Raw genomic sequence first — 12,585 nt, forward strand, 5'->3', positions numbered from 1 at the left:
AAGGGTGCTTTACGTGTTCTAACCAGACTGTTCTAGCTGTTCTATTATTTGCCTTTACACACTAAGTCATGATATCCACATTACTGATGATAATTCATCGAATATCTCATTGTGGGAATATTTTGTGAAAGCCAGATAGTCAACTCTACATTACTGTTGCAATATAGATATTGTGGTATGTAGTGAAAAATATATATGATATTTGATTTTTGACCATCAAATTCTGCTACAGAGACTGGATCACTTAATTGGCCTAAAAGGTTCTGCACTAAGCTGGTTTAAATCTTATTTATCTGATCGTTTTCAGTTTGTTGACGTTCATAATGAATCATCCTTACGTACCAAAGTTTGTTTTGAAGTTCCGCAAGGTTCTGTGCTCGGACCAATCCTATTTACTCTATATATGCTTCCTTTAGGTAACATCATTAGAAATCACTCTGTAAATTTCCATTGTTATGCGGATGATACTCAGTTGTATTTATCGATGAAGCCAGAAGAAAGTAATCAATTAACTAAACTCCATAACTGCCTTAAAGACATAAAAACTTGGATGAGCACCAATTTCCTGATGTTAAATTCAGACAAAACTGAAGTTATTGTTCTTGGCCCCAAACAACTCAGAGACTCTTTATCTGATGACATAGTTTCTCCAGATGGCATTGCTCTGGCCTCTAGCACTACCGTAAGAAACCTCGGAGTAATATTTGATCAAGATTTGTCTTTTAATTCTCATTTAAAACAAACCTCACGGACTGCATTTTTTCATCTGCGTAATATTGCGAAAATTAGACCTATCCTGACCCGAAAAGATGCAGAAAAATTGGTCCACGCTTTTGTTACCTCAAGGCTGGATTACTGTAACTCTCTATTATCAGGTAGCTCTAGTAAGTCCTTAAAAACTCTCCAGCTAATTCAGAATGCAGCAGCACGTGTACTAACAGGAACTAAGAAACGAGATCATATTTTTCCTGTTTTAGCTTCGCTGCACTGGCTCCCTGTAAAATCCAGAATTGAATTTAAAATCCTACTGTTAACTTATAAAGCTCTAAATGGTCAAGCTCCATCATATCTTAGAGAGCTCATAGTGCCATATTATCCCACCAGAACACTGCGCTCTGAGAACGCAGGGTTACTCGTGGTCCCTAAAGTCTCCAAAAGTAGATCAGGAGCCAGAGCCTTCAGCTATCAGGCTCCTCTCCTGTGGAATCATCTTCCTGTTACGGTCCGGGAGGCAGACACCGTCTCCACATTTAAGACTAGACTTAAGACTTTCCTCTTTGATAAAGCTTATAGTTAGGGCTGGTTCAGGCTTGCCCTGTACCAGCCCCTAGTTAAGCGGACTTAGGCCTAGTCTGCCGGAGGATCCCCTATAATACACCGGGCACCTTCTCTCCTTCTCTCTCTCTCTCTCGTATTCTATTACTGCATCTTGCTAACTCGGCCATTCTGGATGTCACTAACTCGGCTTCTTCTCTGGAGCCTTTGTGCTCCACTGTCTCTCAGATTAACTCATATCACAGCGGTGCCTGGACAGCGTGACGTGTGTGGTTGTGCTGCTGCCGTGGTCCTGCCAGATGCCTCCTGCTGCTGCTGCCATCATTAGTCATTAGTCATACTTCTACTGTTATTATACACATATGACTATTGTCACACATGTATACTGCCAGATATTAATACATACTTTCAACATATTGTACCACAGTAGCCAGAACTATAACTATAATATTATTACTTTCAATAATGTTGTTGTAAGCTACTGTTATTACCTGCATCTCTCTCTCTGTCTCATTGTGTCATACGGATTACTGTTAATTTATTATGTTGATCTGTTCTGTACGACATCTATTGCACGTCTGTCCGTCCTGGAAGAGGGATCCCTCCTCAGTTGCTCTTCCTGAGGTTTCTACTGTTTTTTTTCCCTGTTAAAGGGTTTTTTGGGGAGTTTTTCCTGATCAGCTGTTAGGGTCATAAGGACAGAGGGATGTCGTATGCTGTAAAGCCCTGTGAGGCAAACTGTGATTTGTAATATTGGGCTTTATAAATAAAATTGATTGATTGATTGATTGATCACCTGGCTTTATATATGATTAAAATGCCTTTAAAGGAGTAGCCTAAAATAGATCAGTTTGAGGCTAAAAACAAAACCTCTTGCAAGAAACACAAGAGCTCAGTGAAGCTCTGGACACGCCACATTTACCTCCAGGATCCAGTCAGTGTGCTGCAGTCGGCTCCTGGGGATGGACGGCCGTGGAACCGGGCAGTTTACTGGTGGATTTACAGAGTGGAGGATGAAGTTGTTGGAGGGTAAAACTCCAAACGATGGACAAGCAAACAACTATCAGGACTGTGTGCAAAAGTGCAGCTGTAGGCTACCGGTAAGCTGCACTGTGTCATCTTCGTTCTGATACAAGATGCCAGTCACAGGAATGCCTCCGACACTCCCTAAAATACTGGATATATTTCATTAATAAACTTAAAGCAACTCTTACCTTTCTTGCATTTCACACAGCACTTAGAAAACATTTGAACATCCACAACTCCCACCTCTCTCCAAAGTCCCATCCCCCTCCTCCTGCAACTCCACCTCCCTCCAAAGGCCTACTCCCCCCTCCTCCATTACATCCTCATTACATCTATGATAGACGTTGGCAAGGTAACGTTAGATACACGGAAGAGGAGAGTGAGTGTAACGTTACAACCAAGACAGTCAAACGCAACCCCGGAGTTTTAAAACTCAACCGGAGTCAGTGATGACTGATGAGTTTTAGAATAAGGTTACAGTGCTAACGTTAGATAGTAGCGTTAACGTTACTAGGAAGTGGAAACGCACAAGGAAGATAACGTTAATGTTTCAGAGGCTATGCTACAGTAGGCTAATGTTAGCCATTAGCAACTGGATGCTGTGTTGTCATATGTAACGTTATATGTTATATTAGAAGCAAACTAAACATAGCATTACCTGTCCTGCACAGTCAAACACAACCCCGAGTTTTGAAACTTATCCGGGGTCAGTGATGACTGATGAGTTTTATAATATAACGTAAACGCTAACGTTAGATAGTACTGGTGACTGGCAACAAACTACAGCTACAGTGGGCTAACCGTTAGCAACTGGATGCTGTGTTGTCATATATAACGTTATAGCCTAGATGCTACATTAGAGGCAAACTAAAAATACCTGTCCAGCAGAAACTCTGCGACCATCTCGTCCCTTTTTAGCTCAGGTTGAAGCTACATCAGTCTTCACCATCGCTCGAAAACAGAGCCGATGTTGACCCGAGTTTTGGCTCTTGCAGCATCGAGTTCTCTCTCAGTGTTAGCTTTTTCTGCTATATTCTTTCTTTTGCCAACTGATTTCCCTGTTGGAGCGGCTAGAGGTGGAAGCAGTGGTCCGCATTTGTCTGCCGTTGTTATGGAGAAAAGTTTATATCCACAAGCGTCCCTTAACCTAAAAGTGTAAAATTTCCAGAAAGGTAAGTGTTGCTTTAACAGTAGTTTCACACTGGGATAAAACAGCATTCTTGCGGGAATTAATTTTTCTTTGCTGCTTTAAAACAGTTGCCTACAAAACAAGTTGCACTGTGCAGCCACTGTTTGGGTGTGGCAAAAAGAATTGACAAATATAGTGAAAAGTTTAAGACGTGCCGTTTGCAAAATGTCAGCAATATTAGCCACATTTTACTCTGGACAGTTCCACCAGTAAACAGGCAACACATACAGTATGCAAGACTTCAGTTCCAGGGTTAGTAGTCTACAGCTGATTCGCAAATTCCCGTATCCACATCAATATCGGCAAGTCAAAACTGGTTTCAGAAAATCTCAAGTTTTTTTTTTTCTGACTCATGCAAGTTTGTGGAGTTGGAGAGAAAGAAAAAGGGAGAATTGCTTCGCCCAAGTCTTAAAATGGTCGGGAGAACCCTGCTGTTTATTCTGGTCACATGTTGGCTGAAATATTGGTGATCTGTAAAGAAACGTTCATAGGAACACAACGGGCAATACCAAGGTCAGCAATATGATCAAAGTCATGTCTATATATCGTACAATGAGTCCACAATGTAGCTATTGTTACAGGTCTGCTGGAGTCGCCATTGACGGCAGCACCTGTACATTTATGACAGTTTGGAGGGTTTTCTCAGCAGGTAGAGAAACATCTGAAAGAAGGCGTTTAAAGCCTCTCATGGACAATAAACAGCAGAGATGGACACAAATTTCCCTCAGTAAGATTCGGAGCACAGGACCAGGCATCTAGTTTCTTCCACCTCTTGTGTGGCATCTCGTACTCATTCTCTGTAGTTGGTTTTGCTCAGAGCCAGATGTATAATTGTCACCCTACTCGTCTTTGTTCTCTTTATTCCCTTCACCACTTATTCTCGTGTGTGTTCGGGCCTTGTTTGGATTACAGAAGATTTAGGTTAGCCCTTGTTACTCGATTGTATGGGAAACAGCTGAAATTTCAAAATGCTGTTGTTTAAATCTCAAAGCTCCTAAGTAAGAGAGCACACACACACACACACACACTCATGCACAGACCAAAAAAGCGATAAATTGGTCTGGAGGGAATTTCGGGCTCACTGTACTGGCTGGGGATCCGTGAGGCTCCAGTAATTTCACTTTGTATCTTGTTTCATTCAGAAGCAACTGCTTTGTGTGTGTGTGTGTATGTGTGTGTGTGTGTGTGTGTGTGTGTTAGAGAGTGTATGTGTGTGTGTGTGTGTGTGTGTGTGTGTGTGTTAGAGAGTGTATGTGTGTGTGTGTGTGTGTGTGTGTGTTAGAGAGTGTGTGTGTGTGTGAGTGAGAGTGTGTGCATACGCAAGTTTCATACGCATTCTTATGTCACGGCTCATGATGCTGTGATGTGACGCTAATCTAGCTGAGCACCACCAGGGGAGACAGCTACTTTATACTGGCTCCCAACCACATCGGACCATTTGGCGAACGCTGCAGGTTTCCATCTTCAGTTATTGTTCCTCCCTCGCTGCTTTTCTGCTCCTCCAACTATCTTTAATTTATCTTATTTTCAATATTGCTCTTCTCTACCAAAACTGTCACAACTCAAACTAGAGTCAGATGGGAGTCACAAATTTGATGACTTTAGACTTGACTTGCAATGAACCACCAGTGACTCGGGACTTCACTCGGACTTGAGCCTTTTGACTTGAAAATACGTGATACCTTTCATTAAGCCCAGTGATTAAAAAGTTATTTTAAAACGTGTGCCACAAATCAATTACTTTCCCTTCATTCCCTAAATCCAGGGTTTGAACTATGTGGGAGCCAGTGGGAACTGAGCTCCCATAAAGAGGACATTAGCTCCCATGAAAGCTGTAAAACCATACATCTGTGGGGGTCTCTAACAAAACATTAACAACCACTATTTTATCACAAATTATGTATTTTTCAATGTAATGAGTATTATTTACGTTAGTGAGATAAATATCTAGTCCAAAATAAGCAAATGTTTTCCAAAAGAACAACGATATTCTCCCGTGAATGACAGGCCTTTGGCTGCAATTACGGCGCCAAGACACCATGGGGCACTGTAGAATAGGCTACTGTTCTACTATGAGTTGACTTTGACAGCATGGGAACACTGACGTTACATAAAAAAAACGCATGATTTATCATCAAGCGAGTAAAGGCCCGAACATAATCGGGCGGAACGTACGCGGAACGGACTCTGCGGAGGTCCGCACGGACTCAAAGTGGACGTTTGGTCTGTTTTGTCCCCGTGAAGGTAAGATGATGGCTTTTACTTTTTACTACCCTATTTTTTTTTACGTGCACCCCCAGCTTCCCCCTTCTGTATATCGAAAACAACACAATTATTGTTGAGGTACATGTGACATTGCATAGGCTAGGCCTATAGCCTTGTTTAAGTGCTGTAGATGTGGTGAAATACGGCTGAATTTGTAAGTCCCATCACTGTGTGGGCATGAATTGAGTTATTTTGCTCTGTTATTTTGGAGACCCCCACGAAGCTCAGTTTATAGTTCGAACCCTGCCTAAATCTATCATTAACACTTGTCATTCCCAGCGAGTCGACACTTAATTCTCCAGATGATTCACTTTGTTTGAACCGAACCAACAGCATCCCTTCAGGTTGCAGGAGAGAACCATGTAGAACTAATGTTACGGTGATGAGTTGGTAAAAATGAAACCAAAGATAATTTTGTTTGCACACAAAACACAACAACTTCAACCTTTGTTTGACATTCGGAGTTGCACAAAGAACGGTAAGCCAAGGCTAAAATTAATGTAGTTATTAAGCTAATGCTAGGCTAATGTTATCTTAACAGCTAAGTAACTGTGTAAGGGCCCGTACACATGCTGTGTCTTTAACCGCCTGGAAAATACGAGGTCGGGTGTGGGGCGCTACTTTCGTGCCTTTTTTGCAACAGCTGATTCCCTCTGTGACCTCTGCCCGCTTATCGTGGCTAACACAGCACAACCACAGACTATAAAATTAATGAATGCAGCCACCGTGACGTCACTCATTGGTTTGTGGACTCTGTTTTTGAGCCTCGAGTTTGACATTTCAGCTGTTGTCTTCTTGGTTCTTTGGAGCCAGAAGTGACCGTATTTGGACGAAATGGTGTGTGTATACAAACAGGAAAGCTGGAAGGACGAGTGTGATGTTTTGATGATGTGTTATGCTCATGACCCACAGCGGGAGATTGAAAGAGTAGCTGTTAGCAGTTAGCGGCTAACTCAAAGGAGAAGCGCAGGGACCAAAACGTCCTCAAATTGGGAAGACAAAGAGGTCCGGGAGCTTTTTACCCTCCGAACATAAATTATTGTTATTGCCATGTTATGTCAGAGACATTGTTTAGGAAGCGCTGCTGATGCATATACGTCAAACTAGAGGCTGACACTGTTGAGTTACATTGTACACCTGTCACACCTCTTTTGATACCATGATGCTGGAATGCAGTGTATAATCACACACGGAGCAGTATGTAGCAGCCCTGTAGCCCCTCTGGAGTGCACCATTGCTACAACAACCACCACAGATCATGACATGTTGGATCACTGTGACCTCCCTGCACCCAGCTATCCCCCTTCACATAAAAGGGGAGGATCTGCTGATATAAACCTGACTCAAACCCTGTTATCTTCAGAGAATGTGCTGTCTCAGCCTCATGATACCTCTATTATTGCTTTAAGATGTTAATTTGATCACACAGACTCATAAAAGATTAAAATCTCTATTAACCTATTTGGTTTTAATCACAGATTATATGGTTAATAAACCCTGTTTATGGTGCCATGCTTAGAGTTTGGATCTATAAAATCAAGGTGTCTGAAACTTACCGACACAAAAACAACTTCCTTAGTCTATTTTTGCTGTTTACTGGCGATTATACAGGCAGCGTAAACAGCCTCTTAGGTACCTCAATAAAACCAGGCCTGTGTTTACTCGGCTCATACTATACTGTCAAAGAGGGCAACGTTTGGAAGCAGGAGCTACCGCAACATCCTATTATGTCTTCACTGCCTGACTCTGTTCTGATTTGGTGTTTCTTTTGTAACGTATCTGCTCCCTCTCTTGCACAATTATGTCATTTCTTTTTAAGTTCAAGAAACACGATCGGTGATATAACATCCAGTCTTTGATCTGCCAAACTTCATGTCTTTGTCTGTGCTGGACAAATGATTCAACCTCACAGAATCTCTTGGAAATATTTTTGTTTAAACAATCTCATTCCAGCTGCACTAAAAATATCATCGACTCCGAGCGTTGTCTTGCGGTCTGCATCAGTTCGGTTCGGACATCAACTGCAAAGTTTCCAATCAGATTGACAGCATTCTGCAGGGCGAGTGTTCAGATCTTAGCATGAGGTTGAAATTCAATGATTTGACTACAGTTTTCTTATTTAGCCTCAAATTCATCCACAATCTCCGTCAAGACAGCCTTGGCTTCATTTTTCTTTCTGTGCCGAGGTAAAAATAGTCCTCGACACAGCCAGAGAGTTCACAGTCAGGAAAACTGCACTGTTTAGAGAGCTTAATGAGACCTGAAGCTCATTCACAAACTGATGCTCAGAGAGGAGAAACAGTCAGACACCGATGTGTTTCTTTATCTTGTGCAGACACATAGTCCTGCTGTAATGTGTGTGAGACAATCACTTACTTTTGCGAGGTGTTCAACTCCAAGAACTGTGAAAACGGGCACCGAGGCTCTGATGCTTTTTTCAAGGTTTGTTCTAAAATTTTACAACTGAACTCTAATGCCAAAAACTAAATCCTACCAAAGAAAGCTGTGCTCCCTGCTTTGAGTCCATTTTGGCTGAGTGTTGTCTTGCTTCTAAAAACATAAAGTATGAACCTGGAAACTTTCATTGTACATTAAACATATCTTCAGAGATGACTGACCTGATGGCATGTGGGGACAAAGTCCCGTCTGACCACAGAGGCCCAATGAACATTTTTTTAATCATTAGTTTTTAAAACTACTGAGAGTGTAGCTCAAATATGTCAGAGAAACATCACTGTGAAAGCTGGGTGGAAAATAGGTGGAAAAAGTGGAGATATTGATATCGGTTATCAGTCAAATGAGTTGTTAGATTTTGGCATATTGGATATCAGCAAAAAATCCAATACTGTGCATCCCTAAAAGAGCTTACATTATATTTGACATTATGGTGTAATATTCAAAAGTGGCGTTATATTTCTTGATAACAGCTGCAGTCACCTGCTCATCGTAATGATAATAATAAACTGCTGTTAAAGGGATAGTGCACCCAAAAATGAAAATCCAGCCATTATCTACTCACCCATATGCCGAGGGAGGCTCAGGTGAAGTTTTAGAGTCCTCACATCACTTGCAGAGATCCAAGGGGAGAGGAGGTAGCAACACAACTCCACCTAATGGAGGCTGACGGCGCCCCAGATTCAAACGTCCAAAAACACATCATTGAAACCACAAAATATCTCCATACTGCTCGTCCGTAGTGATCCAAGTGTCCTGAAGCCCCGACATAAAAAGTTGTTTGGAAAAACCTCATTTGAACTCTGTTTTTAGCCATTTGAACTCAGCTCAGTGCCCAGAGAGGCAGTCAAACAGGCTCCAATGAGACTAAAAGCAGAGTTCAAATGACTATCCCTTTAAGTAACATCTGACAACTCCCAGTGAAGCTACAGCTAACGTTAGCTGCCGTCATGATAAATCTTTACAAAGCATGAAAACACTGGATAACCCACTTCACTCTGCGCTATTTTTAGACTTTCTTTAACATTATGCAACAGTTTGACCTCAGGCTGGAAGCAAGGTTCTTCTAATGGAGATGACATTATGAATGAGTTTTTTTTTTCTGTCCCCATATGTGCTCTTTCAGCCACAGTCCATACAATTTGTCATGCACCTCTGCAGAGCTCACACCAGTCTCTGGTGGACTCACAGGGGAGGTTTTACATCGTGCGGATGTAAATGCACATAGCATGAGAAAGACAAATTAAAGGTCAGTTTTTCTTTCCCCCAATCTCCTTCTCTTCTTTTCACTTCTACACAGCTTTGGAAAATTCTCTGGAGTTTATTTGTAGATTGAAACAGTGGAGGAGAATGGCTTGTAAGTGTTTCCAGCCATTTGGGTTTTTCCACGGTTTCCACTCACTTTTTAGTCGAGTCAGCATCTTTAGGACATATACCTTTTTTGGTTGTCGACTACAGATTCAGGTTCTGTGCTCATGCTGGCCTTTAAAAAACAGATTGTAAAACTGCAGATATTGTCCACTATGACTAATTATCGCCACTCTCAAACAGCCACAATGATAACAAACAGATAGGTCCGGGCTAAGAGGCAGATAATGGTTATTTGTTCTGGACAATGAGCAGCACAACATCAAAAGCCGGATTAGGAATTGGGTAGGAGAGGATCTGACAAGAAGCACAGTAAGATGAGAGGTACTGTGGGACTTGAAGCATTAGGCAGCTGGATAACAAGCAAGAGAAACTCTGTGAACCCGGACACTTGAGTCCCAGTCAAGTTAAAAACAGAATTAAAGAGAATATATCTTCCGATTCTGGAACTGCTGAAGTGGGTGTTGAGTCATTCGACTGAAAAGTGGATGAGGAAATGTCGAGAAACTGTGCCTGTGTGAATACACGTCCCTCGAGGGAATAGTAATAAAGACTTTGCTGAAAGGCCTGTAGATTTATGAGCCATGGACAACTGATCAGCCCTGAGATGCTCAGCTGTAGGAAAGAGGAGACAGAGAAGTGGAAACTAGGCTGCTGCAGCCACTGTCCCAGTGGATAAAACCACTGCAGGCAGCGCTGTCACTGAGTCCCTCGCCAGTGTGTGGTGGTCTGGCAGGAGTCAGCGGGGCTTGACCTGGGGCGAACCACGAACGGGAAAAGCAGGGCAGCTGTCAGGCCAGCGCAGTACAGAACACCACAGCAAAGACAAGCTGTTTTTACTGTCGCTTCCTCCTTATGTCACTGAGCTGCACTCTGCTGCACCAAATGACAGCAAGATGCAACTGTAGGCCTGAATTCTCACCAAATCAGGTCCTCGCATTAATCTGAGTCGTGCATCTAGGCTGCGACGGTGGGGCCGCACGGGGCGGTGACACAAAAACGCAGCAGCCTGAATTTAAAAGTTGCAACAGAGTCAGTTTTTAGAGAAGTGCAACCAAACGTCACAGTGGCCTCACGTGATCAACTTATCGTACAATATCAAGACATGAACTCGGCCATGTTGCTGACCTCAGTGTTGCCCTTTGTGTTTACATCCATGTTTGTTTAGAGAGTTATTAAAGAATGTCATTTACATTTTAGAGAGATTTATACTTCTGCATTGGCGCAGAGCTGATGCCATACCGTACGCCGTAGCCTTTGTGTGTGTGTGCTGTCCTACAAAGGAAAGCACTTTGTTTGCATGTGTCTTGTGGCAGTGAAGATTATATAGTAATAATCAAGTATATTCTACAGATCTTTTAAGGCAACATAAACACTACAAGTAGTCACTGAGATGGAAAAATTGTCTTTCTATAGTTGGTCTCTGCACTGCACCCCCTCTCAGATGGGCCATTTAGGTAAAACTACTACACCACTGCACAAGCCTGATTTGGTGTGAATGCAGCCTAAGTGTTATGAGGCGAGGCTGTTTTAACATGGAAAGTTTTTAACTTGACATTTTTTGTAACTTTATGGTTTTTAAAACCACAGCCCTTTGTCCTACTTGGCTTGTGGAGGTGATTAAGAGGTAAACCAACACTGAGAGTTCTCTGAACCGAACAGTTTTCTGTCATCAGGGCTGTAACTAATGATTATAGTCATGATTTATAGCCATGGTAGTGGCATGGCTCTGGGGATGGCAGTGTTGGTCAGTCCACCACTTTGGTCCAGGCCCAAAACCCAACCAAACCCAACCCAAAAAACTACTGGATGGATCTCATGAAACATTGCAAAGACATTTACAGTCCACAGAATCCTAATGACTTTGGTGATCCCCTGGGCCCAGTTGTTAAAAAGTAATCTGATCGGTCTTTCGGCCATCAGATTGGCTCCAATCTTGAAAATGAGTTGTTCAAAAGAAAAAAAGGATTCTGAAATTGGATAAGTTCATGTAATCCAGTCCAGGTTTTGATCTGAATCAAACCATCAATATGTGTCATCAAAGCTTTTCAGTAGGGTTTGGACACCTTTGATCCAAATACATCAAGATTATCCTGATCCAAGCAGAAGGCTGGATTCAGGGTCAGTTTCAGGAACAAAATGTAGTTAAACTTTTGAATTGGTCATATATATGTGTGTGTGTTTGTAATTTGCACTTGATTTTTTTTGACAATTACTTTGATAAGCAAGATAAAGTAAACATTAGGCTACCTATCAACCCAGTCATTTAAAAACAAAACAAAAATGTTCACATAAAATAATCCCAAAACTAGCTGCCAAAATCAAACAGAAATTATTCATAATTACACTTTCAAAGATCTCCCTTTTTGTTCTCTTTGGCGACATCTGTGGCGAAAAGTGAAAATTGCAGTGTGTTTGTTGGCAGACTGTCAACATTGTGATATGGAGTCCCACTTAGAGCTCTGGTTATTCACATTTGGTGTTCTTGAAAGGTTTGTATCTGGATCAGGGTGATCCAATGCAGTGTTGCTTTGAAAAACTGGTGCAAAAGTACGATGGATTTGTTGATCCTTGGCAGCAAAACACAGGATTTCCAAATCTGGAACATTCTGATCCAGATTAAATATTTTGAAGAACTGGACCCTGACTTTTCCTCCAGTGCCACCGTGAGGTTGACAGTTTTAGTCCAGAGTGAAATGTTCAGGTAACTATTGGAGGGACTGTAGTGACACTGGCTTCAGATATTCAGGGTCCCTACAGGATGAACCCCTCTGACTGTCCCGACTCTTCCTCGGGTGCCACCAGCAGCTTGGCATTGTTGGTTATTGTCAACAGTTGCTGAATGGATGCTTGTGAAATTTGGTTGAGACATTCAAGGTCCCAAGAGGATGAACTGCAAGAACTTCGATCACCTGAATTATCCTTTCGTGCCATCATCACGTCAACAATTTGATTCGTCCAATACTTTGCTTTATGACCAAATATCTGCAGTACTTATAACAGCCTCA

The 12,585-nt window shown here is 42.0% G+C and overlaps 1 protein-coding gene across 2 annotated transcripts in view; it reads right to left on the minus strand.

Moving 5' to 3' along the window:
• The window catches only part of kcnj16a (potassium inwardly rectifying channel subfamily J member 16a), a 35,089-nt gene extending 26,792 nt beyond the window's left edge, over window positions 1-8,297 (minus strand). For both annotated transcript variants that reach the window (XM_078163445.1, XM_033610942.2), the window contains exon 1: window positions 8,132-8,297. The gene's annotated coding sequence lies outside the window, so the exon portion shown is untranslated. The remainder of the gene's footprint in view (window positions 1-8,131) is intronic.
• Window positions 8,298-12,585: the final 4,288 nt, after the last annotated feature.

This window comes from Epinephelus lanceolatus, chromosome 21 (genome assembly GCF_041903045.1).
Source record: "Epinephelus lanceolatus isolate andai-2023 chromosome 21, ASM4190304v1, whole genome shotgun sequence".
Classification (NCBI taxonomy): Eukaryota; Metazoa; Chordata; class Actinopteri; order Perciformes; family Serranidae; genus Epinephelus; species Epinephelus lanceolatus.